A 26,360-nucleotide genomic window follows, 5' to 3' on the forward strand; every position below is an offset into this window, starting at 1 on the left:
GGGTTGAGGGTCTCTTACAGATTGAAGGTCTCTGAGGAGTTGAGGGTGTCTGAGGGATTGGGGGTCACTGAGGGGTTGGGGGTCACCTCTGGCCTTTGAAAATCCTTCTCGCACGCGTCTCTCTAACGGTCGGTCAGTGTGCGCGCACCCGCTGGCTCGGCGGATCGTGAACGTATGTATGCTCCCAGCCGGCGAGCTCGTGACCGCTTCCATTGAGTGCGGCAGTGGCGGCGGCGCGAGTCGGACTGTTCCCCTCCCCTCCCCCGAGCCGGGACAGGGCGGCGGCGGCCTGGTCTGCTGTTTACTCCGGGACAGGCGGACGGCTCTTTCTTCACGGGAAAGCGGCTTTCGGGCACCTGGAATGTGAGTGAGAGCCAAACGATTAGTGTTTTATTTCCCACATTCCCTTTTTCGAAACTTTATAAAAACCACCAACATTTCGCCAAGTTTTATTCTTCCAACAAAGTGAACTGTCCTGTTGGATTTGAGGGCGATGAATTTTACGGAGTCATGGATTATGAACAAGAAACTGTTTAGTCTGCGGCTCTGATCTCGTAATTAATTTCCACGGGAAATTTATGTGTGAGTTGGAGTGTGGAATATTAGCATATTATGTGGAAAAGTGTTTTAACGGTTTAATGTACTGAAGCTTTTTTTCGTATTGCGATTGATGAGAATTGTACTGATCCCCAAAATTATAAGATGTGTTCGTTATAGTCGTGGTGAGTAATAGTAGAGTGTGATTGGAATAACTTCTGACCTGTTGGGATCCTCTTGTTAAATTGAGAATTTATATCTTTTACATCCACTGTTATCACATCAATGTGGTACCAAGTGTTCTGGTTGGATTTGTGTTTAATCACTTACTTATCTGATCTGTGGTTTTCTTATTAAACTAAGGTTATTGCCATGATTTGCCCTTGTAAAAAATTGACAAAGGCTTGTCTTGATCAATCAAGTCCCCTTCCTAGCTAAATGTACAGTGTAAAAAAAACACCAAGTTGCTGGTAAAGCTCAGCAGGTCTGGCAGTATCTGTGAAGGAAAAAACAGAGTTAACGTTTTGGGTCCGGTGACCCTTCCTCAGAAGCTGAGCTTTTCCAGCAACTTTGTTTTTGCTCCTGAGTTACAGCATCTGCAGTTCTTTTGGTTTTTATTTTGTGCAGTGTAAAATGTTTTTTAGGAGGATTTGGACAGGATCAGTAATTGGACAAGAACAGGGTACTTGGACAATGTGAGGTCACCCACTTTGGTAGGAAGAGCAGATGTGCAAACGATTAAATGGCAAGAGGTTTGGAAAATATAGAGTACAAAGGGTCCTAGTCACCTTGTTGATAAGTTGCTGGAGACCAATAAGTAGGTGCAGCAAGCGGTTAGGAAGGCTAATGGAATGTTTAGACCATGAAATACAGAAGCAGAATTATGAGATAACAAGGTGTAGAGCTGGATGAACACAGGCCAAGCACCTGCTCCTCTGATGCTGCTTGGCCTGCTGTGTTCATCTAGCTCTACACCTTGTTATCTCAGATTCTCCAGCATCTCCAGTTCCTAATATCTCTGAAGCAGAATTATGACATTGGATTATGGCTGGTACGATTCTCACCTCAATTCTCTTATCTTCTCCCCGTAACCTTTGATCCCCATACTATTCATGAAACAATCTATCTTTGTCTTAAATGCTGTCAATAACTATGGATTAAATTTCACGTGACATTTCTCCGCCCAAGTCTCCAGCCTATTGAAAACCTGCTGCAGTACAAACAAAAGGAATCCCAGCAGTGGTACCTTAAGACGCTACTGGTCACACATCTCCAGTCACAAAATCACTCTTCCATCGGTGCTGTCTGTCTTCTATGACTAAGCCAGTTCTGTATCCATCTTACTAGTTTACTGTGGAACCCATGTGACTTAACCTCCTCTATTAGCTTGCCATGAGGGACTTTCCCAAAGGCTTGCTGAAGCCCATGTGGATAACATGTTCCACCCTCGTCAATAATCTTTGTCACTTCCTCAAAAAATTCAATTGAGTTTGTGAGACAAAACTTTCCCCACATAAAACCATGCTACCTACCACTAATAAGTCAATATTTTTCCAAATCCTCGTAAATCCTGTCCCTAAGAATCTTCTCCAATAATTTCCTGACCACTGACTCAAGGCTCATTGGTCTCTAATTTCCTGGATTATTCCTGTTGCCCTTGTTAAACGAGTAGCAACATTGGCTACTCTCGAGTCCTCTGGGACCTCTCCTGTGACTAAAGAGGATACAAAGATTTTGTACCAGGCCCCAGCAATTTCTTCTGTTGTCTCTCTCAGTATTCTGGGATAGATCCTGGGGACTTGTGTACCTTTATGCTTTTCAAAATACCCAATACCACCACTTTTTATGTATAGATATGCCCGAGAACATCATCAAATCTCTCCCTAAACTTACCATCCACCATGTCTTTCTCCTTTTATGAATACAAAGTATTCAATAAAGACCTCGTTGACTTCCTCTGGCTCCAGTGATGCCCCATCCCATAAATTAATTTTTTAAAACGATGGTGATCGTGATGGCCTGTCAAAAGGGGAAATGGTTAGATTGTTTCATTGGAGACGGTCATTGTCTGGCAATTAAGTGGCAGCTAATGTTCAAGCCACACATCAGCACAAGCCTGGATGTTGTTTGGGTCTTGTATATTAGTGTCCATCTCCTAATTATGACCACAAGCCAACAGGTGGAAACACCTCCCCTATGTCTATCATGTCAAAACTCTGCATAAAGTTAAAAATCTGTAATTCTCCTCGTTCTGAAAAAGCTTGCAATAAAGGTTTTAAATTTTTAAAATATATTGATTTGACATGGAACATTTAGTACTGAGGAGTGATCTACTCTGGTTCCTATTAACAGTATGTGCCAAGGCACCAGAGATACCCATTGCACTTTCAGTGGGAAGTGGTACTAAGTGCAGCTTTGGAACATTACAGAACAGTGCAAATCATGTTATGGCCACTTAAATTTTATAATTTTATTTTACGTATAATAATTGAATTCTAAGTTAAGGAGACAACATAGAACAGTACAGCACAGTACAGGCCCTTTGGCCCACAATGTTGTGCTGACCTATTGTCCTACTAAGATCAATCTACCCTCCATGTGCCTATCCAAGAGTCGCTTAAAAGTCTCTAAAGTATCTGAGTCCATACCACTGCTGGCAGCGCATTCCACATGCCCACCACTCTCTGTGTGAAGAACCTACCTCTGATATTTCCCTATATCTTCCTCCAATCACCTTAAAATTATGCCCCCTCGTAATAGTCATTTCCAATTTATAAATTACTGGTTGTGTTCATAATTGTTGCAACGTATTCATTATTGAGCTTTGTGTGTAGGGGACAATTTGGAAGTTTGAAGCTGGTATGAAACTAGGAAGCATTGTAAATTGTGAGGAGGATACTGTAGAAATTTCAGGACATAGACAAGTTCGTGGGTAGGTGGCAAATGAAGTTCAATGCAGAGAAGTGTGAGGTGATGCATTTTGGTAGAAAGCACATGGACAGCCACATATTATAAGATAATTGCAGAAGCAGCGCAATGTCGGTCAGACGTGCACAGATCATAGAAAGTAGCTGGATAGGTGGCGAGAGCAGTTAATAAAGTTCTTTGTGACTGAGGCTTCGTTAATAGTGGCATTGAAAAGTAGAGCAAGGGGTTAATGCTGAACTTGCAAAAGAGACTTGTTCGACCTCAGCTGGAATATTGTACGCAGTTCTTGGTGAGACATAGGAGGGTCGTGAATGGGGAGAGTGCAGAAGAGATTTAGAAGAATGGATCGAGGAATGGGATACTTGAATTGTGAAGGTAGATTGGAGAGGATGTGAGTGTTCTTGGAGAGAAGGCGGCTAAGAGGAGATCTGATGGTTTTCAAGATCATGAGGGGGCTGGCTATTGGAGATAAGAAGAATCTGCTCTTGATTGTAAAAGGATCAAGAACGAGAGGGCACAGATTTAATGTGATTTTCAAAAGAAGCAAATGTGATGTGAGAATAAGTTTTCTTTTGTGTCACAATGAGTAATTTGGCTTTGGAATGTATTGTCTGGAAGTGTGGTAGAGGCAGATTCTGTTGACGCAATCAAAAGCGTATTGAATGGTTATTTAAATGAGAACAATGTGCAAAGGCATGGAAAAAAACTCCAGAGGAAAATGGCAATAAGCCATGATGCTCATTTGATCAGCTGGTATGGATATGACAGGCCACTGTCCACCACCTGGGCCAAAGTTATCTGTAATTCTGTGAAATGTTCAATCTGTATGAGATTCATTGGCCACTGGTTTATTTGACTTATAAAAGAAGTAAAAATGATCAAAGGGCACACCATTGAAGCTTTTTGGAACATGGGAGCAGGAGGAAATGCTTCAACTCTTTGAGCCTCATCAGCCATTTAATGGGAGCTTATGTGACCTAACTCTCTATACCCTCTTAGCCCTAAATCCTTTAATGTCTTTGGGTAACAAACATTTATCTCAAAATGAAGGTGGTTCAACGATTGATCTGATGTCAATTACCATTTGTGAGAATTCCAAACTTCTATCCTTTGTGTCTGGAAATAGTTTGTAATTTTGCTCCTGACAAGTCAGGTTGTAGCTCTAATATTCACGCTTCATTCCTGTTCCTGAACTCGTAACCAGCAAAAATAGTTTCTTTCTTATCTACCTTTTGTTTTTCTCTTATTGCCTTGAAAAATGTTGACAAAGTCACCTTTTTAGCCATCTAAATCAGGGAATACATCCTGGGTTTCTTTAATCTCATTATTTAGTTCTTGGAGTCCAGGTATTAATTGGGTGAATGCTACACTGTCTTGGTGAAGCTCTGGAACAAAAACAGAAGCTGGATGGAAAGAGGAGTAAGTTTATACGTGGAGATGGAGCCCATAGAGAGAGAGAGAGAGAGAGACAGGCAGGAAATGGATCAGACATGGTGAAGGGACCTATTGACCATGGTGGTGGGGAATCCTAGGTTGACTAAAAAGGTGGTCTCAGGCCCCCTTTGGATTGTGTAATCATCAAAACAGAAACTGGGAGAATGGAATGGAGTCCTGAGAGGAATCAGGTGTGAGGATGTATAATCCTGTCATGACATGGAGCTTCCAGTTGCCTGCTACTTGAACACATCTCCATGCTCCCTGGTTATCATTTCTGTCTTGGGCCTGCCACAGTGCACCAACAAAGCTGAGGGACCTGGAAGAACGCTGTCTCGTTTTCTGCTTGGGGACCCTGTAGCTTTCAGGACTCCGTATAGAGTTCAATAGTTTTAGAACCTGAACACCTCATTCTGTGTCTTTGACGTCAGCCACCCAACCCAACCCCTCCACACTTTGTCATGATATCATGACATGGGCTGCTTTCAGCACAGCCAGCCAGCTCATTTTCACCTACTTTTGGTCCCCATTATCTGTTTTTCTCCATCCCTGGCTCACTATCCCTTTGTCAGCCAAACTGTCTTTTTCTTTCCACGACCTCCGTCTTCAGCTGGCCGCTTCCTCCTTTCCTGCTACCACCATTTCCTAGCTGCTATCAATTCTGAAGAAAGGCTTTAAATATTCACTCCGTTTTCTCTCCACAAATGCTGCCAGATCTGCTGAGTTTCTCCAGCAATGTGTTTGTATTTTCCAAGATGTGGGACCTAGAACTGCTTATAGCCCTCTGGATATGTTCTAGCCAGGCTTTATGTAGCTGAAACCTGGCTTTTACCCTTTTCTTCAGACGTAGAAGTCAGCACTCCATTTAGCTTTCCCATTATCTTCTGTATCTTTTTATGATGTTTTATTTGTTTGCGACTCTTGAGCTTCTTTTGGCCTCTGTTATTTCCAGTTTTTCATCATTTAGCAAGTCCCAAGTTTCATTATTTTTGGATCCAAAGTGGGTGACCTCACCTTTGCCTACACTGGAATTTATTTGCTCCTGCTTTGCGCATTCAATTAAATTAACATTATCTCTTTGTAATCAGTGTAGATGGAGTATGAAATGACAATGCCACTTATCTGTGTGTTACCAGCAAATTTGGGTATGTGGTTTCCTATCCCATAATCTTAAATTGTTAATAAATATGGTGATTAGTTGAGATCCCAGATCTTGTAGAACACTGCTGGCCATGTCCTGCCAATTAAAGTAACTTCTCTTTATTCTGCCTCTTTTTGCTCAGCCAGTTTCCTAACCAGGCAAATACCTTCTCCAGTTTTATGTGCTTCAAATTTAACCATCAGTCTGTGGGCAGGGACATTATCAAATGCCTTTTGGAAGTCCACTAACAAGGCAAGATCTTCTGACAGCATTTCCCAAACCTGTGACTTCTACTTCTAGGAAGGCAAGGGCAACAGATGCTTGAAAACCTGCAAGTTCCCCTCCAAGCCCCACATCCTGACCTGGAACTGCTGTTTCTCACTGTTAATTCACTGCTGCTGGGTCAAAATCTTGGAACTCACTTCTGGACTGGATTGGGGTGTCTCGGCACCACTAAGGATTGCAGTGTTTGAAGAAGGCAGCTCACTAGCCACTTTTCAAAGGCAAGCAGGGATGGACAGTAAATGCTGGCCCAGCCAGTTCTCGAAGGCATATAAAAAAACTAATATCCAGAGTCAGTCCCCTGTCATTGCAAATTACGTTGATGGGCACCTTTCCCAACACCATAGCATGAATTTGGACATGAGCTGTACACAACTTTCTGGCCATTAGTTTGTGTAATTAGCAAATCTCATGCAGTCGTGCCAGAGTTTTTGCTCTGTATTCCTAGTTAAGAGTTCTCAGCAGAGGGACCAAGTCTGAAAATTGCCTCCAGCAAAGCCCATGTACCTGATGAGATAAGTCTGAGTGTAGCCACTTGTGTAATGCAGGAAACATAGCAGCTAATTTGCACATGGAAAGGCCCTGTAGTTGCAGTGTGATGACTTGATAGTGTTGGGCATTGCTGTTCTTAATCTAGAGTGATTGATTTGGGGCGGCATGGTGGCTCAGTGGTTAGCACTGCTGCCTTACAGCGCTAAGGACCCGGGTTTGATTCCACCCTTGGGCAGTTGCCTGTGTGGAGTTTGCACATTCTCCCCATGTCTGCCTGGGTTTCTTCTAGGAGCTCCAGTTTTGTCCCACAGCCCCAAGATGCATAGGTTAGGTGGATTGGCCATGCTAAACTTCCCATAGTGTCCAGGGATGTGTAGGTTAAGTGGATTATCCGTGGGAAATGCAGGGTTACAGGGATAGGGTAGGGTAGGGTAGGGTTTGGGTCTTGGTGGGATGCTCTTCGGAGGGTTGGTGTAGACTCAATGGGTCAAATGGCCTGCTCCCACACTGTAAGGATTCTGTGATTCTATTCTATGATCCTATGATTGGTTAAATCCCAGTACCTCAGCATAGATTACCGAAAAAGTTCTTTTGAAACTTACAATGTGACAGCATTGCAAATTTTTTGAATATTTTGTGCTACTTTCATTGAGAGAGCATTTTGCCTTGGTGTATTGTTTGGGTGTGTACCATGGAACTGTCAGGGCACATAAAGTTTGAATCAGTGTTTCTATTATCTTGCATATATTTGGAGAAGTTCTCACTCACCAGTCTTGGGATTGAGATTTAGAATTGATTCAGAATTGATTCAGCAATGCAACAATGGTACGTGAAGCAATTTTAAAGACCACTGGGCCCATGTAACTCTCAAGTCAAGATTCTGACACTAGCTTTTCCAGGGTTGGGTTGCTGAGGTTTGAGGGAAGATTGCAGTTTTTCACAAGGGAAAAGGTATCAAGGGTTGAAAAAGAACTTTCGTGATAGTCAAAGCTTTTAACATGATAAATAATGTTAAAAGAAATGAAATATGTTCTTTTGGGAAGTAGATATTTAAAAATTGCTAAACAAGACAAAAAGTCAACGTTTGTCTTGTTTTCACCAGGACCAAGATACCACAAACTTGAGAAGAGAAACATTGATTTATACAGCATCAGAAGATGGTTCTGATTGGTGAGGTCGACTGCCTGCCAGGTCTGAAAACTAAGACTGAATCTCTGTGCCAACTACGACTTAATCAGTCAGCACCTTCTTATCATGCTGTATCAAACTGGTGTCCTCTTTCTGAAGTTTGTCGCTTGTGTCCTGATCCTGGTGAATGCAAGATAAAAGCTTTGACTTTTTGCCAAAAGTTAAATTTAGCAATTTTAACTTCTTCCCTTTTTAAATAAAAATGTTACATTGGCAGTTTTCTAATTTTCTGGGACTTTTCGAGAAGCTAAGGATTCTTGAAAAATTACTATCAGTGTATCCACTAACGCTGTAGCTCCTTCTTTTAATATCCAAGGATGTATCCCATTAGGGCCAGGAGACAAGTCAGTCTTTAGCCTCATTGGTTTCACTAGCACTTTTTCTCTCGTGATAGTTATTGTATTTATTTCCTCTCCCTATGCCCGTTGGATATTTGATTTTTGATGCTATTAGTTCTTTTAGTGTGAAGATTGATGCAGAGCATTTATTCAACTCTTCTGCCATTTGCTGGTTCCTTATTACTTCCCCAGTCTCTCTTTCTAAGCGGCCTATGTTCACTTTGGCATTTCTCTTGCTTCTTATGTATTTTAAGAAGTTCTTTATATTACGTGCAAATCTGCTGTCAAAGTTTATCATCTACCTGTATTATTTTCTTGGTCATCTTTTATTGGCTTTTAAAACTTTTCCGACTCTCTTTGCCAATCTTTGCCATGTTGTATGATTGTTCAATCTGATACTACCCTTAACTTCCCTGGCTAACAATGGTTGGCTTGTCGCCATCCTAAATCCTTCTTCCTCAGTCTTTGCAATGAGCCATGAACTGCTTTCTTAAAAGTCCGCCATTGTTCTTCAACCATCTTTGCTGCTCAATTCTTTTCCTAGTCCACTCTAGCCAGCTCTGCCATTAGTCATTTGTATTTACCCTGATTTAAACGTAGCTCAGTAGTTTCTGTTCCAGGTTTCTCTCTCCCTTCCCCCCGCCTGCCAACCTGAATGCTAAATTCCACCATGCCACGGTCATTGTTTCCTAGGGGATCTTTTACTCTGACATCATTTATTAAACCTGTCTCATTTGCACATCACCTGAACCAAATTAACGTGATGCCTGGCTGGATCCACAACATATTGTTTAGTTATTTAGCACAGAAGAGACCCTTCAGCCCATCAGGTCTTTGCTAGCTTATTTATACTAATCCCACTTTCCAGCATTTTAGCTCATAGCCTTAAATGTTACGACATTTCATGTGCTCATCCATATATGTTTGGAAAATTGAGGTTTCCCATCTCTGTTACCCTCCTGTCCTGAATAATTTCTATGAATTCTTCCTCGTGTGCTCCTCTACAATCCCAATCTACATGAAGTTTAAGGTCACACAAGATTAATGTACTGCCTTTGCCCTCATTATCTCAGCGCTTGAAGACCTGAGTCCTTTGAGTGATATATAAAAGAATTTTCTTTTGCATGGGATGTAGGCATCACTGGGTAGACCAGCATGTATTATATATCCTTAATTACCCTTGAGAAGGTAGTAGTGAGCTGTAACAAAAACAAAGTTGCTGGAAAAGCTCAGCAGGTCTGGCAGCATCTGTGAAGGAAAGGAACAGAGTTAACGTTTCAGGTCTGGTGACCTTTTGTTTTGGTAGTGAGCTGTCTCCTTGAACCACTGCTGTTGGTCTATTGTAAGGGCATCCACAGTGCTGTTAAGAAGGGAATTTTCAGGATTTTGACCTGGTAAGAAATAGTCATTGTCACGAGTTGATTTGGTGTGTGGCTAGGACATGAATTGCATATGCTAAAGGAGAGTCACTGGACTTGAAATGTTATCTGTTTCTTTCTCCTCTGCTGCCCCACCTGCTGAATTTCTTTTAGGAAATGTTTGTTTTCTCTGTTTTAAATGTACCATATCTGCAGTATTTTGCCTTTACATTCACTTGTGTGTGAGATTTGCCAACTATGGGCAAGAATTTGCTGTTTCCAGGGTGTGAATGATGTATGCCATTTGTTAGGCTTTCCCATACCTATTCCCGTAGCTGCAGTAGTTCAAGGAGGCAACTGACCACCACCTTCTCAAGGATAACTAGTGATGTGCAACAAATGCTAGCTAGCCAGTGATGCCTGTGACCCACAAATACAATTAACAATAAAATTTTTGAAATAAATAATTCAAGTTGTTACAGGTGGAACATTGTGACAGTGCTGAGTCCTCTACAAGATTTTTCAATTATTTACTCACAGGTTGGTAACACTTGAAGCATGTATGCAGATTGAGGTGAAAATCCAGCAATCATTTCTAAAACAATTACACACAAACATGTGATTTAGGAGCAGGAATGGACTATTCAACCCCTCGAACCTGCAGCACTTTTCAATGAGATCATGGCTGATCAGATTGTAACGTCAAATCTGACTTGTTGCCTACCCTGATAACTTTTCACCCTTTGATTTAACAAGAATCAACCTAATCAATGCTTTAAAATTACTTCAGGACTCTGTTTCCATCTCTTTTCAGGAAAAGAATTTAAAACAGTCAGCACCCTCAGAGAAAAAATATTGCCTTGTCCGTCTCCTAAATGGGTGACCCCTAATTTTTAAACAGTGACCCCCTAATTCTTCGTAGTCCTACAAGAGGAAACATCGGCTGCACATCTACCCTGTCAATACCCCTCAGGATTTTGTTTCAATCAAGTAGTTCTTAGTCTTAAACTCCAGCAGATATAAGCTTAGCCTGTCTAACCTTTTCTTGTGAGACAAACCCTGCAATTAGATGCAGAATTGCTAGGGGCAGGGTTGAGGAATTAGTTCAGATGGCCTGAGTGACCTTTTTCATCCCGGTTGTCCTTGTGACTTTGGTGTCAGCTGCTGTTTTTTCTTGAAAATGTTTATTGACAATATTTGTCTTGCTGTAGGTGTAATATCTGCTGGGATCTGTATTGTTGCAGATTTTGTTGTGTGATAGTGGTGGTTTGGGAAGGGGAATATCCATGACCCTGCTTGACAAGCGCTACTGAAGTCCTGCAAGCCCCAAAAGCTCTGTTGATAATTCATATTCGTTCAATGGATGAATGCTGGCTGGGTCAGCATTTATTGCCCATTCCTAATCGCTCAGAGGGCAATTAAGAGTCAGCCACACATTCCTATGGGTCTGAAGTCAAATGTAAGCAAGACCAGATAAGGATAGCAGTATTCCTTCCGTAGAGGAAGAAGGATGTTAACTATCTCCTTCAACCAGATGAGTTTTTCAATAATTTAGAACAGTTTCATGGTTATCATTAGACTCTCAATTCCAGATGTTTTCAAATTGAATTCGAATTCCACCATCTGCCAAGAATCTGTCCCCAGAATGTTACCTCGATCCCTGGATTAATAGTCTAGCGATAATGCTACTCGGCCAACACCTCCCACTAATGATAATGGCATTTCCAGGAATGCCTGTGGGTATGGTGACAGAATGTACTGATTTGTTTCCAAAAATATCTTGCTTTTAATGTACATTATGGAATAATTCATATTTGACATAACCAGAAAATGCGATAAACTGTTAATTTCAATACAGTCTGTAGCACTCTGAGATGCCTCAGAACACTGAGTGATACCGGTTATATTTGCAATATGTATATTTCATGTTATGCACAGCACAGCTGAAGGTGCTGCAAGTGCTATATTCTGCCAGAGTTCTTAAAACTGTGGCCTTTTCCATCAAACCTCAGGGGCTTGTATAACCCTGACTTTGCAGACTGGCACATTCCAAGCGCCAAGACAATGTTTAGAATCACAGAATGGTTACTGCAAAGGAGGCGGCCTTTGGCTGATCGTGTAATGCTTGTGTCTCTGAAGGAGCAAGTCACCTAGTGTCATTCCACTGCATTTTCTCCATACCTTGACGTGTCCTTCCTTTTCGAAGAATAATCCGATTCCCTCTTAAATGTTTTGATTGCACCTGTGTACCTCCATTAGATTTTCTCCTGTTACTACTGCTCCTTTTGCCAATTACCTTAAATCTGTGCTGTCTTGTTCCTGATCCTTCCATGAGTGAGGGCGCTTTTTCCCTATGGACTTTGTCCAGATCCCTTGTGGTTTTGAACATCTCTATCGGATTTCCTGTCAGTCTTCTCCAAGGGAAACAGTGCCAACATCTCCGGTCTATCTACATCACTCGTCCCTGAAACCATTCTTGTGAATCCGTGCACAGTACTCAGTTGAAGCAGACCAAAGAACATATTTCACAGATTTGATAGTCCTTTAGCAGCATTGATGTTTGTCTTATTGTGTGCCTTTGGGAGCAGCCCAGAGAGCGCGCACTCCTGTGTTAGGGAGCAACTTGGGATGAACCTTGACATAGACCACTGCATCACCTTCTACGCTTACTTTTTGTAGAAGCAGATGGGTGGAAATCTTATTCCCACTGAAGAAAGATGTCTGTATTAGCCACGTTAGCAGACCTAATTCCCTGTCTACCAGTACAGGCCAATAATGTGGTGTACATGTCAAGAATAATATGAATCAGAGTTGCAGTTATAATGAAGATTTTGAAACAAGTGGTCATCTGCCACAATTCCAAGCCGACTCATCTCCACGCTCCGGGACCAAGATCTCTGTTTCCCCCCTCTGTAACTGGTAACTGGATTCTCGAGTTCCTGACCAACAGACTTCAGTCGGTAAGGATAGATGACAACACCTCCTCCACGATAATCCTCAACACCATCCCCATAAGACTGCATACTCAGCCCCCGACTATACTCCTTATACATACACGACTGTGTGGCCAAATTCCACCCCAACTCCGTTTACAAATTTGCTGATGACACCATTGTTGTAGGTTGGATCGCAAACAACGACAAGACGGAGTACAGGAAAGAGATGTAGTACTTAACGGCAAGGTGTAAAGATAACAATCTCTCTAATGTCTGCAAAGTAAAGGAGTTGGTCATTGACTTTAGGAAGTGGAGTGGAGGGCATGTCCCTGTCTGCATCAATGGTGTTGAGGTGGAGATGGTTGAGTGCGTCAAGTTCCTGGGAATGACAATCACCAACAATCTTCCTAGTCCATCCACATTGATACTACAGTCCAGAAAACCAGCAACACCTTACTTTCTCAGGTGGCTGAGGAAATTTGGCATGTCCATAAAGACACTGACAAATTTTTATGGATGCGCCATAGAAAGAATCCTATCTGGATTCATCACAGCATGGTATGGCAACTGCTCTTTACAAGACCGAAAGAAACAATAGTGTTGTGGACACCATCCATCATGCATTGACTCCATCTGTACATCACACTGCACCAGGAAAGCAACCAACATAGTCAAAAACTGTGGTTATACTCTCTTCCATTGGGCAGAAGATATAAAAAATTGTATACACTTATGAGCAGATTCAAGAGCAGTTTCTTCCCTGCTGTTATCAGACTTTTGAATGGACTGATTTCTTGGTGGAACATGTATGAGATACAGTGAACAGTATTGTTTTGCATGCTATATAGGCAGATTGTGCAACACTAAGTGCTTCAGGGTGGCAGAACAAAATGCAGAATACAGTGTTACAGAGATGGTGTAGAGAGATCAGAATTTAACATTTGAACGTACCTCCCAAATGTTATGTTGATCTCTTGGAAACTTCTTGGCAGCTGTAACATTGTATCCTGCACTCTGTTCTGTTACCCTGATGCACTCATATAGTACGATCTGCCTGTAAAGCATGTAAGGAAACATTCTCACTGTACCTCTGCACACGTGACAGTAAAAAAAATCAAATGTGCAGCTACCCTTTCATGTGTCCAGCAGATGTTGTTCTGTAGTGAGACCAAAGCAGTCCGAGCACAGAAGGAAGCCATTTGCCCCAACTGCTGATTGGCTTTGTTTTGAATTGCTCTCTCAAAACAATCTTGCATTGCACCTTCCTCAGCTTATCAGTTTATCTCTGAGAATGCGCTCGGACTCTACATGAGAAAGTCTGCTTGATAAAACAGATGCCTATTGCTAATAAGATCAATAGTTGCCACTTCTGGGTAATATTTCTCTGTTTCAGTTAACGTCTTTTTAATAAGTCTAAAAACGGCATTCCTCTCTCCTGTAGAAATTGAGTTCTTTAAGATCATGAAAAGTGTTGATATGGAAGCTGGAGATGTATTCCAATTGAGTGCCAAAGCTTGGTGTTATAAGATAGTCTGAATTAAATCCAATAAGGAATTCAGGAGAGAAGCCTTTTTACCCAGAGAATAGTTAAAATGTAGAACTTCCTACCATGAGCCATCGTTCAGGCAAATAGTATGGATTCATTTAAAGGGAATTTGGGTAAATGCATGGGGGAGAAAGGAATAGATGGCAATGATGATCATAGTACAGCAGTGGTTTACCCCCTTAAACTGTAAAGGGTTATGCTGTGAAGCAAACATCACTTTAAATTGAGAGAGAGTCCATTCAGCACAGTTTATCTATGCTGGTACTCATGCTATACACAAGCCTCCTCCCATTCTACTTCATCTAGAATGGGAGGAGGCTTGTGTGGAGCATGAGCACCAGCGTAGATCAATTGTGCTGAATGGGCTGCCTCCGTCAATTTAAAGTTATGTTTGCTTCACAGTGTAATCTTTTACTTTTTAAGGGGGAAAACCACTGCTATACTATATGCCTCATATTTTATGTATACTGTGTATCTGAGTCATTATGTTGTACTGACACTATCACTGCAATATTTAAAAATGGATTTTTTTATAATGCCAATTATCAAGGTGTACATTTCTTATTCTTTCTCTTATCTTTGCTGATTTAGTGATATACACCAGGACTTAAGTGAAGACGCTGTAACTAGCTTCTGGGTCAATGTATTAATAATGTGCCCATTGTTTTTTGCAAAGTGTGATGGTAATGGAGTACATTATTTTGGCATGCATTCAGAACACTGGAGATTGGCTAACCAGTCATGTACCTTTTTTAAAAAATATGCCATGTAGTTACTACTTTGTTTAAAAATGCATTTCTGGGATGACAAAGCAGTATTAATTGTTTCTTCTTGGCATTCCAAAGAGCTTTTTAAGAGGACTGGAACCGTGATTAAGACAAATCTGGTTAGAGCCATACCTTGTGCTTAGGAAGATGGTTGTGGTTATTGGAGGTCAGTCTCACCTCCAGGACATCTCTGCAGGAGTTCCCAAGGTAGTGTCCTAGGCCCAGCCATCTTCAGCTGCTTCATCAATGACCTTCCCTCCATTATAAGGTCAGAAGTGGAGATGTGCAATTGATAATTGCACAACATTCAGTGCCATTCGTGACTCCTCAGATAGTGAAGTAGTCCACATTCAAATGCAACAAGATCTGAATAATATGCAGGGTTGAGCTGTCAAGTGGCAAGCAACAATTTGCCACACAAATGTCAGATAATGGCCATGACCAGTAAAAGACAATCTGACCATTCACCCTTGACATTCAGTGGTGTGACGGTCACTGAGTGCTCCACTATCAACATCCTGAGGGTTACCATTGAGCAGAAATTCAAATGGATTCACCACATAAACACTGGCTACAAGAGCAGATTAGAGGCTAGGAATACTGTAGTGAGTAATGCACCTCCTGATTCCCTGAAGCCTGTTCATCTACAAGGAATAAGTCAGGAGTATGATGGCATGCTGCCTTGACACAGGAGAAAACCAGAGCACCCAGAGGAAGCGCACGCCGACGCGGGGAGAATGTGCAAACTCCACATGGACAGTTGCCCGAGGTTGGAAACAAACCCGGGTTCCCAGTGCCGTGAGGCAGCATTGCTAAACACTGAGCCACCACAATATATTGCAGGTCCTTCAGTGTCGCTAGCTCAAAATCCTGGAATTCTCTCCCTAATGACATTGTGGGTCTACCTACAGCACGTGGACTGCAGTAGTTCAAGAAAGCAACTCACCATCACCTTCTCGAGGGCAAACAGGGGTGGGCAACAAATGCTGGCCAGTCAACAATGCCCACGTTCCACTAATAAATTTAAAAGAAACATAGGAAATTGTTTGATGCCTGAAGGGCATCAGAAAACAAGTTCATATCAGATATTTTTCATGGCTGTTTTCTGGAAGTGACTAAGTTGATAGATGAGGGAAGGGCTGTAGATGTCATATACATAGACTTCAGTAAGGCGTTTGATAAGGTTCCCCATTGTAGGCTAATGGAGAAAGTGAAGTCACCAGGGTGTACTAGCTAGATGGAGAGAAAGCTGGCTGGGCAACAGGAGACGGAGAGTTGTAGTGGAAGGGAGTTTCTCAAAATGGAGAACTGTGACCAGTGGTGTTCCACAGGGATCCATGTTGGGACCACTGTTGTTTTGTGATATACATAAATGATCTGGAGGAAGGTATAGATGGTCTGATTAGCAAGTTTGCAGATGACACTAAGATTGGTGGAGTAGCAGATAGTGAAGGGGACTGTCGGATAATGCAGCAGAATATAGATAGATTGGAGATTTGGGCGGAGAAATGGCAGATGAAGTTCAATCCAGGCAAATGCAAGGTGATGCATTTTGGAAGATCCAATTCAAGAGCGAACTATACGGTAAATGGAAAAGCCCTGGGGAAAATTGATGCACAGAGAGATCTGGGCGTTCAGGTCCATTGTACCCTGAAGGTGGCAACACAGGTGGATAGAGTGGTCAAGAAGGCATACGGCATGCTTTCATTCATTGGATGGGGTATTGAGTACAAGAGTTGGCAGGTCATGTTACAGTTGTATAGGACTTTGGTTCGACCACATTTGGAATACTGCGTACAGTTCTGGTCGCCACATTACCAAAAGGATGTGGATGCTTTGGAGAGGGTGCAGAGGAGGTTCACCAGGATGTTGCCTGGTATGGAGGGTGCGAGTTATGAAGAGAGGTTGAGTAGATCAGGATTATTTACATAAGAAAGACTGAGGTTGAGGGGAGACCTGATTGAGATCTACAAAATCATGAGAGATATAGACAGGGTGGATAATAAGAAGCTTTTTCCCCAGAGTGGGAGACTCAATTACTAGGGGTCACTATTTCAAGGTGAGAGGGGAAAAGTTTAAGGGAGATATGCGTGGGAAGTTCTTTACGCAGAGGGTGGTGAGTACCTGGAATGCGTTGCCAGTGGAGATGGTAGAGGCGGGCACGATAGCATCATTTAAGATGTATCTAGACAGATACATGAATGGGCAGGGAGCAGAGGGATACAGATCCTTGGAAAATAGGCGACAGGTTTAGATAGAGGATCTGGATCGATGCAGGCTTGGAGGGCCAAATGTCCTGTTCCTGTGCTGTAAATTGCTTTGTTCTTTGTTCTTCTTTGTTCTTTGGTGTCAACCCTCCAAAGTATAAGTTGCATTGAACCTAAGTTCAGAACTTATGATGAGATTTGAACTCTCCCTTCTCGACTATAGTCTTAATATCATGTCAGTATAATCAGTTTTCTTCTGCTCAACCACTTTGGTCTTCAAACAACAAGTGTCTGATGAAGGCATTTCACAAGTTACCTCAAAAGGCTGAGTTGTAAGTTAAGAGACAGTATATTGGCATGGATAGAGAACTGGCTACTGCGTCGGAAACAGCAAGTGGGGATAAGGAGCAAAAACAAAGTTGCTTGAAAAGCTCGGGAGGTCTGGCAGCATCTGTGAAGAAAAAAATCAGAGTTAATGTTTCGGGTCTGGAGACCTTTCCTCAGAACCACATTAACCACAGCAGATAAGGAGTTTCATTTCAGATTGGAAACTTAAACTAGTGGATTTACACAGGGATCAGTGCTGGGACTGCAACTGTTTACAATGTATATTTTTTTTCTTTATTCATTAACGGGATGAGGACGTCACTGGCTAGGCAGCATTTGTTGTCCATCCCTAATTGCCCAGAGGGCAGTTCAGAGTCAACCACATTGCTGTGGACCTGGAGTCATATGTAGGCCAGACCAGGTAAGGATAGCAGTTTCCTTCCCTAGAGGACGCTAGTGAACCTGATGGATTTTTCTGACAATCGACAATGGATTCATGGTAATCATTAGATTCTTAATTCCAGGTATTTTTATTGAATTCAAATTCCACCATCTGCTGTGGCAGGATTTGAACCCAGGTCTCCAGAATGTTATCCGGGTCTTGGTATTTAACAGGCCAGCGCTGATAGCACTAGGCCTTTGCTTCTCCTATTAATGACTTGGAGAAAGGAAGCTGTAGCCAAATTTGTAGATGACACTGAAGTAGGTGGAAAGACATGTTGGGAAGGGGATACAAACAGTTTGTAGAGAAATATCGATAAGTAAAGTAAGTGGGCAAAATGTTGGCAAATAAATATAATGTGGGAAAATGTGAATTTGTTCATTTTGGAAGGAAGAGCAAAAGAACAATTATTATTTAGATGAAAGAAAACAGTGGGAAGCTTCAGAACAGGAACTTGAGTGGACTTACTTAGGAAACACAAAGCTAACATGCAGATGCAGCAGGTAATCAGAAAGACTAATGGAATGTTGGCCCTTATTTCAAGGAGTTTGGAGGATAAGAGTAGGTAAGTAAAACTGCAACTGTACAAGGTGCTGGTGAGACCGCATCTGCATATTGTGAGCAGTTTGGCCTCCTTATTTAAGGATAGATCATCATAGAAACCCTACAGCATGGAAAGAGGTCAATTCGGCCCAACAAGTGCACATTGCCCCTCCAAACAGCATCCTGCCCAGACCCATCCTCCTACTGTATCCCTGCAATCCTGCATTTTCCATAGCTGATCCACCCAATTTGCACAACCCTGGACACTACGGACAATTTAGCATGGCCAATCCACCTAATCTGCACATTTTTGGACTGCAGGAGCAAACTGGAGTACCCGCTGGAAACCCGCATAGACACAGGGAGAACGGGCAACTATCTGTGTTGAGTTTGCACAAGGGTGGAATTGATCCCGTGTCCCTGGCACTGTGAGGCAGCAGTGCTAACCACAAAGCCACACTGCCACCCAGATATTAATTTATTGGAGGCAGTTTAGAAAATGTTCACTAGTATGATCCCAAGTATGAAGGAATTATTTTATGAGCAAAGGCGAAACCGGTTGGGACTCTACTCACTGGAGTTTAGAAGAATGAGGTGATCTCATCGAAACGTGTAGGATTCTCGAGGTTTAACAGGGTAAATGCTGAGAGATGTTTCTTGTCATGGGAGAGACTATGAACAGAGGGCAATGTTCACAATAAAGGGGTGCCAATTTAAGACTGAGATGAGGAATTTCTTCTGAGGGTTGAGAATCTTTGAAATTCCTTGCCATAGAGAGTTGTGGAGGCAGAGTCCTTGTGTTTCTTTAAGGCAGAGACTGTTCCTCGACAGCAGGGGACAGTTGTGGTGAAAGAGTAGGAACGTGGATGTGAAGAATGGCTGATCAGCCATGTTTCTGTTCAATGGTGGAGCAGGATCATGGAGCTGAATGGCCTACTTCTTTTCCTATTATGCCTTTATGTCCTTAATTCAGTCACTTTAAGGACTGAGCAAGGTATTGAGAGGCTTAGATGCTTCAGTGAATGTTCAGTAGTTGCCCTGGTTACCCTCTCTTGATTTTAAAAAAAAATTGGAAATCACATGACAAATTAAGCTATCAATACAAGCTTAGATTGCTTTCTGAACATTGTGAACATCAATTAAATTACAGCCATTTACTGCTTGTGCATCACGTAGGAAATTTCACTAAATAATTTACACTGTGGTGCCAATAAAGTACAAAGAGTTGGAAGTATAATTGAGACTGAATTATAATTTTACTATTATACTGAGCGATTCATTGTAGATTATAACTGTCATAGCAGATTGCAGTCCCAAAGCCAAATTATTGGGGAGACTCTGTATTTCTAAGGGATCTGCATAATTTAAGAAAAGTTCTTTTGAAGAGGATTTTATTTCCCTCCATCTTCCCCTGCTGTCCAAAAGATATGGTATGTCATTTTATTTGGGGGTGGGTTGATATTGGACTGAGTGAATTTTGGTGAGCAATTTTACCACGTAATCTGTTACAGTCAAGCCTTGACATACAGTCCAGTACACACACACACACGTAGGAACATATGAATTAGGTGCAGGAATTGGCTGTTCATCATGGCTGATCTGATTGTGGCATTAACTGCACATGCCACCTACCTGCCATAACCTTTGATTCCCTTGTTAGTCCAAAAATTATTTACCCTTGCCTTCAACTGTGTTCACTGTTCTCTGGGGTAGAGATTTCCAAAGACTCATGACCTTCTGAGTGTAAAAATTCTTTCTAATCCCTGTCTTAATTGGGAGACCCCCTTATTTTTAAACTTTGCCCCCGGTTCCAATCTCTCTTGCAAGGGGAAGCTTCTTTCCAGCGTACACCCTGTTAACTCCCATTAGGATCTAGCGTATTTCCATAATATCACACTCATTCTGCTAATTTCCAGTGAATACAGACCCAGCCTGTCCAGCCTTTCCTCATGAGGTAACCCTCTTTCTCACAGGTGTCAATTGAGAGAATCTTCTCTGAACTGCTTCTCACAGATTTACATCCTTTCTTAAAGGAGACCAAAACTACACACATTATTACAGACATGACTAACCCATGCTTTATACAACATCCCTACTTTGATACTCCATTTCCCTTGGAATAAATGACAGCATTCTATTTAGCAGCTTGCAACAATTTTGGTTAATTTATTCTTACGAAGTTATTGTCTTAATTTTTTTTCTGTATTAAGAATGAATGATTTATTGTCTTGTATATTTTACAGTGAAAAGCAACAAAATACAGTGAAAAGCTTTCATTTGTAACCATAATCTAGCACCATTTTGATTGTTTAAGAATTAAAAAAAAGGAAAAAGATATAGCTTAAAGAGAAAAATCCATCTACGTATTGGTCCTGAGCCAGCTCAGAATCCCCACCACCTTGCCAGGCCCAACTAATGTCGAAGTTACTGATGCCATCTTTTGCAGCTGGGCCAATTCAACTTTGCCACTGCCTGTGCTGGGCACACCAACGCTGGAGACTATCAGTGTGGTTGATGTTGCTGTGGTGTGCTCCTGCCACTGCTTTGCTGCTGCCAGTGCTGGTCCTGACCAGTGATGAAGTTGATCCTCGGCCACCATTTTTTGCCACTGGGCCTAACTCGCTGATGTTGCCGCTGGGCTCGCGCTGTCCCCCGTAGAGAATTTATATCCCTCTTAAATCTTGAACGGAGACTTGGGTTTTCCTGTGGCTGTGATGCCAATACATTTCTGCGTAGAGCTATAGAGGAAGGGATGCGGACGTTCCAAGGAATTATTTCTGAGTTTTTAAAAATTCATCCTTCGGATCTGTGCATTGCTGGCAAAGCCAGTATTTATTGCCCATTCCCTAATTTTTTTTTTTTTTTATTATTCATGGGATGTGGGTTTTGCTGGCTAGATTAACATTTATTGCCTGTTTCTAATTGTCTAGGGAGTAGTTCAACCCAATTTAGACCAGACCGGGTAGAGAAAGATGGCATATTTCCTTCAATGGATGTTGATGAATTAGATGGGTTTTTCTGACAGTTGACAGCAGTTACGTGGTTGCCATTAGGGCAGATGTTATTGAATTCCAATTTCACCATCTGCCACGATAGAGTTTGAAAGGATGTCCCTTGAACCTGGCTTGGAGTTCCGGATTGCTAATATTACCATTATGTCACTGCCTTTTCCGTCTGCCCTTGAGAAAGATGATTCTGAGTTGCAGCCTTAAACTGCTGCAGTCCACATGGTACCGGTGCATCCATGGTGCACTGTTTCTGTAGAAGTAGTGAAAATTTATAATGCCCAAAATAATGGTTTAAATTCTTGGATTTTTAAAAAAGAAGACATTGTTCAGAAGATTTGTAAATAGTGATCAATTTATGTATTAATGGGATTTTAATTTCATTGACATGCTTTTGCTTCACATTTTTGATCTCTTCCTAAAGACGAGCATTGATGTCTTGGCCCAAATTTTGGAACGGAGTTTGTGAGCGTGAGTATGAGAGACAGAAGGGTATGGGAGAGAAAGGAGTAAAAACAAAAATACGTAAAAACAAATAGTGCTGGAAATCAGTGGATCAGGCAGCATCTGTTGACAGACAGCAAGCTAACATTTAATGTCTAGATGACTCCTGTTCAATTCAGCCTAGCTTTCCAGTGAACATATCAAAACCACTCTTCAGCTGCACCCTAAAATTGGTGCCATGTTTCTGTCACTGTCAAGAAGACTGTCTTGTGTTCTTTTAGCAGATTTAATTGAGAGTATCTTGCATTCATAGCCCTTAGTTGTGGTTACTCTCTCATGTGGGAACATCCTCTCTCTGATCGCATCTTTCCTAGTCTTCCAGTAGGTTATCCCCCAGCTGTCTCTTTTTTCTTCTCGAGGAAAGACCCCAAGTCTTTTCAGTCTTACCTGATGTTTGTCATCTTTTAGCTTGTGTATATTTTAGGTATGGATGAGATTGGGGATTTTACTGCACTTTAGCCCCGGAGAGACATGGGCGGGATTCATAAGACATGGATTCGCTGTCTCTGCTGCCTTGCGCAGAAAGCGATTTGAAAACATGTGAACCTGAAAGCAGCAATATTTGGGAACTTTTTCCATTTAGCTTCTACTGAGAGACCATATCCTGAATGATAGTGTGTACTAGTGCAATATTTATCCTCATATTTTTAATCAATCTCTTCAGGCATGTTATGACACACAGGTAAGGCAAATGAGCTTAGAACCTGGATCAGTACATTGAACTATGATGTTATAGCCATTACAGAAACTTGATTGACAGAAGCGCAGGAGTAGCAGCTCATGGTTCCAAAGTTGAAATGTTTCAGGTGTGATAGAGGGGGATGTTAAAGGGGCAGAGGAGTTGCATTACCGATTAAGGAAAATGTCACAGTTGCTCTGAGTGTAGGAGTTGGGATGTCATGCTGAGGTTGTACAGGATGTTGGTGACACCTCTTCTGAAGTACTGTGTCCAGGTTCACCTGTTATAGGAAGGATATTATTAAGCTGGGCAGAGTTCAGAAGAGATTTACCAGCATGTTGCCAGGAATGGAGGCGTTGGGTTATAGGAAGAAGTTGGATGGGATGGGACTTTTTTTACTGGAGGGTAGGAAGTTGAGAGGTGACCTTAGGTTTATAAAATCGTGAGGGATATAGATAAAGTGAATAGCAGGTGTCTCTTCCTTAGGGTGGGGGAATTTCAAGACTAGGGGACATATTTTTAATGTGAGAGGAGAAAGATTTAAAAATGACATGAGGGGCAATGTTTTTTTCCCAGTGGTTCTTATGTGGAATGAACTTCGAGGAAATGGTCGATGTGGATACAGTTACACTGTTTAAAAGACATTTAGATAAGTACATGAATAAGAAATGTTTGGAGGAATATGGCCAAACGCAGGTAGGTGGGACTAGGTTAGTTCGGGATTATGGTTAGCATGGACTCGATGGATTGAAGGGTCTTTTTGCAGGCTGTATGACTCTGACTCTAAGATGTATTTTGGATGGTCTAATGCAGGAGGGAAGTACACAGCAAATGGCACAGCCCTTACAGTATTAAGAGGGGGTTCTGGGCATAAATGTCCACAGTTCACTAAAAGTGGCAACACAATTGGATAAGGTGGTCAAGAAGACACATAGCATGCTTGTCGTCATCGATTGAGGCACAGAGTATAAAAATTGGCAGAGATAGTAGGAACTGCAGATGCTGGAGAATCTGAGATAACACGGTGTAGAGCTGGATGAACACAGCAGGCCAAGCAGCATCGTAGGAGCAGGAAGACTGACGTTTCGGGCCGAGACCCTTCTTTCGAAACGTCAGCCTTCCTGCTCCAATGATGCTGCTTGGCCTGCTGTGTTCATTCAGCTCTACACCATGTTATCTCTATAAAAATTGGGGAGTCATGTTGCCAATGTATAGAGCACTAATTAGGCCGCATTTGGAATGTCGTGTATCATTCTGGTCGTCACGTTATCAGAAGGATCTGGAGGCTCTGGAGAAGTAAATTGATGGTTTGCCTCATTGTTACCTGGTTTGGAGTGTCTAGCTATGAACTTGGTTTGTTTTCACTTGAATGTTGGAGGCCGAGGGGCCATCTGATAAAATTTTACAAAATTGTGAGAGGCATGGATAATCAAAGTCTTTTTTTCCCAGGGTAGAAATGTCAATTATTAGGGGACATGGGTTTAAGCTAAAAGTTGGAAAGTTTAAAGGAGATGTCAGAGGCAGGTTTTTTAGTTTTACAGAGGGTGGTAAGTACTTGGAATGTGCTACCAGAGGAGCTGATGGAGGCAGGTACAACAGCAACATTTAAGAGGCATCTTGACAGATACATGAATAGGCAGGGAGTAGAGGGATGCTGCCCACAAAGGGGTGAAAGATTTTTAATTTAGAAATGGCATCATGTGTCAGTGCAGGCTTGGTAAGCTGAAGAGCCTGATTCTATGATGTACTGTTCTTTGGATAGTTGGAGACTTTTTCTTAGGGTGGAAATGTCAAATGTTAGGGGACATAGATTTAAGGTGAGAGGGAGAAAGTTTAAAGAAAATGTGCAAAGCATGTTTTTTACTGGCAGGTGCCTGGAACATTTTGCCAGGGGCGGTGGTCAAAGTAGATATGGTAGCAACATTTAAGAGGCATTTAGGTAGGTGCTTGAACAGGCAGGGAATGAAGGGATATGGGCCATGTGAAGATATTTGGGATTAGTTTAGAATGGGATCATGGTCAGCACAGGTATGGTGGGCCAAAGGGCCTGTTCTTGTGCTGTACTGTTGTTCTATGTTCTGTGTACCTCTGGAGTAGGTGCAGCTTGAACCCAGGCCATCTTATTCAGAGGTAGGGTCATTACTGTTGCATCGCAAGAGCCCTATTAAAATATCAGAAGCACCATTTTAAGAATATTCCTTCTTACTAGCATAACTAGAATTGCAAACAGATGTGTCAAGTATAAATGACTGTGTGTGGGTGTGGAGGAATCAGTACAACAGTTGAAATTTTTTTTTGAGGAGTTTAAAGTCACAGTTTCCTCCAACACTGATTCCGAGAATGCGTAGTGATTTGCTGAAATAACTACCTCAGAAAGGGATAAGTTTCATCTTTAAAAAGGGAGGGAGGAAGGAAGAGGCGTGTCTGGGAAAATGTTTGGACAGTATTTAGTTGGTAACTGAAAGGTGAAAATTAAGATCATCAAAAAAAAATGTCATTAGAAGAATATATTAAACAAAGGGTTGGTGAACATATGGCGACAATAATAGCTTTTAAAGGAAATTGACAAGACATCATGCAGCAGATTGATAGAATTGGAGAAGACTATACATGAGACTGTTCTGCCATTTAGTTCATCTGTACTTCAGCTCCATTCATTCAGTTTTTATTCCCTATTTCTCAATATCCCATCTAAAACGAATATTGAAATTCATCTGAATTTGTAGGTTTCTTCTCCCATGTGACATCCAGAAGGAAAAAAAAAATCAGTTAAAACTTGCAAAAGATGCATACTGGTCTGACTTATTTTGTCTACGTCAGAACAGTGCTTTAGTACAACCAGTAGCTTACAAATATTACTTTTGTTTACTGGCTTTTCCCTGATGCATATATTGGGGTTGTCATTTTTTGGAGAAGATAAAGACTCAGTGCAAACACGATGAGCTGTACAGCCTGTATTACTGTTACTTCTATGAGAACAGTGCACTTAGTGGTTTCTTCCAGGACATTAAATTCTGTAGTATTAAACCTGCATATTGGAGTAGTCATCTGTATGTTAAACATTTAAATGTCTTGAACAATCAACAAGTATCAAAGACTTTTTTTTTGAAAACAAAGGAAGGGTTTTTATACTTTCTGTGCTGCTAATCAATACTTATTTGCCTTGTCATTTTGGTAAAGGAAACCATTCAGATAGGGGGAGCAAAAAGAAATGTAGTGGTCTTGGGGGACAGTATTGTGGGGGATTCACCATCTTCTCTATAGCAAAGAGTTAGAATCCGGTTGGCTGTGTTACCTGCCTGGTACCAGGGTTTGGGACACTTCCTCAGGGCTTGAGAGGAACTTACACTGGCTGAGGGAGGATCCAGTTCTTGGGATCCATGTGCATTCAGGCAGGGCTCAAAAATTGGTATGGTGGAAGTGGGTTCCAGTTCATGGGGTAATGACTTGTGTATAGGGATGCTGTACCACTGGGACATCTGAACTGTGCTAGAGCGATGTGACGAAAGAAATAGAAGGTAGTTACATTAATTTGTAAGGACATTGGAGAAGATGTGCTAAATCAAAAGTAGAGACAACTATTAATATAGAAAATGATAAACCTTGACAGGAGGGATGGAGAGTAGAAATGTTAGAGGGAATTCCACAACTAATGCAAGAGCAAAATTAAAGGCTTTGTATCTGAATGTATTCTAAGTAAATCACG

The 26,360-nt window shown here is 41.7% G+C and overlaps 1 protein-coding gene across 1 annotated transcript in view; it reads left to right on the top strand.

The window, feature by feature from the left end:
- The first annotated feature begins 269 nt into the window (after positions 1-269).
- LOC109932672 (LIF receptor subunit alpha) overlaps positions 270-26,360 on the top strand; it is a 195,186-nt gene continuing 169,095 nt past the window's right edge. The window contains exon 1 of the mRNA XM_048619315.1: positions 270-363. The gene's annotated coding sequence lies outside the window, so the exon portion shown is untranslated. The remainder of the gene's footprint in view (positions 364-26,360) is intronic.

Source organism: Rhincodon typus, chromosome 3, assembly GCF_021869965.1.
Source record: "Rhincodon typus isolate 14 chromosome 3, sRhiTyp1.1, whole genome shotgun sequence".
Lineage (NCBI taxonomy): Eukaryota > Metazoa > Chordata > Chondrichthyes > Orectolobiformes > Rhincodontidae > Rhincodon > Rhincodon typus.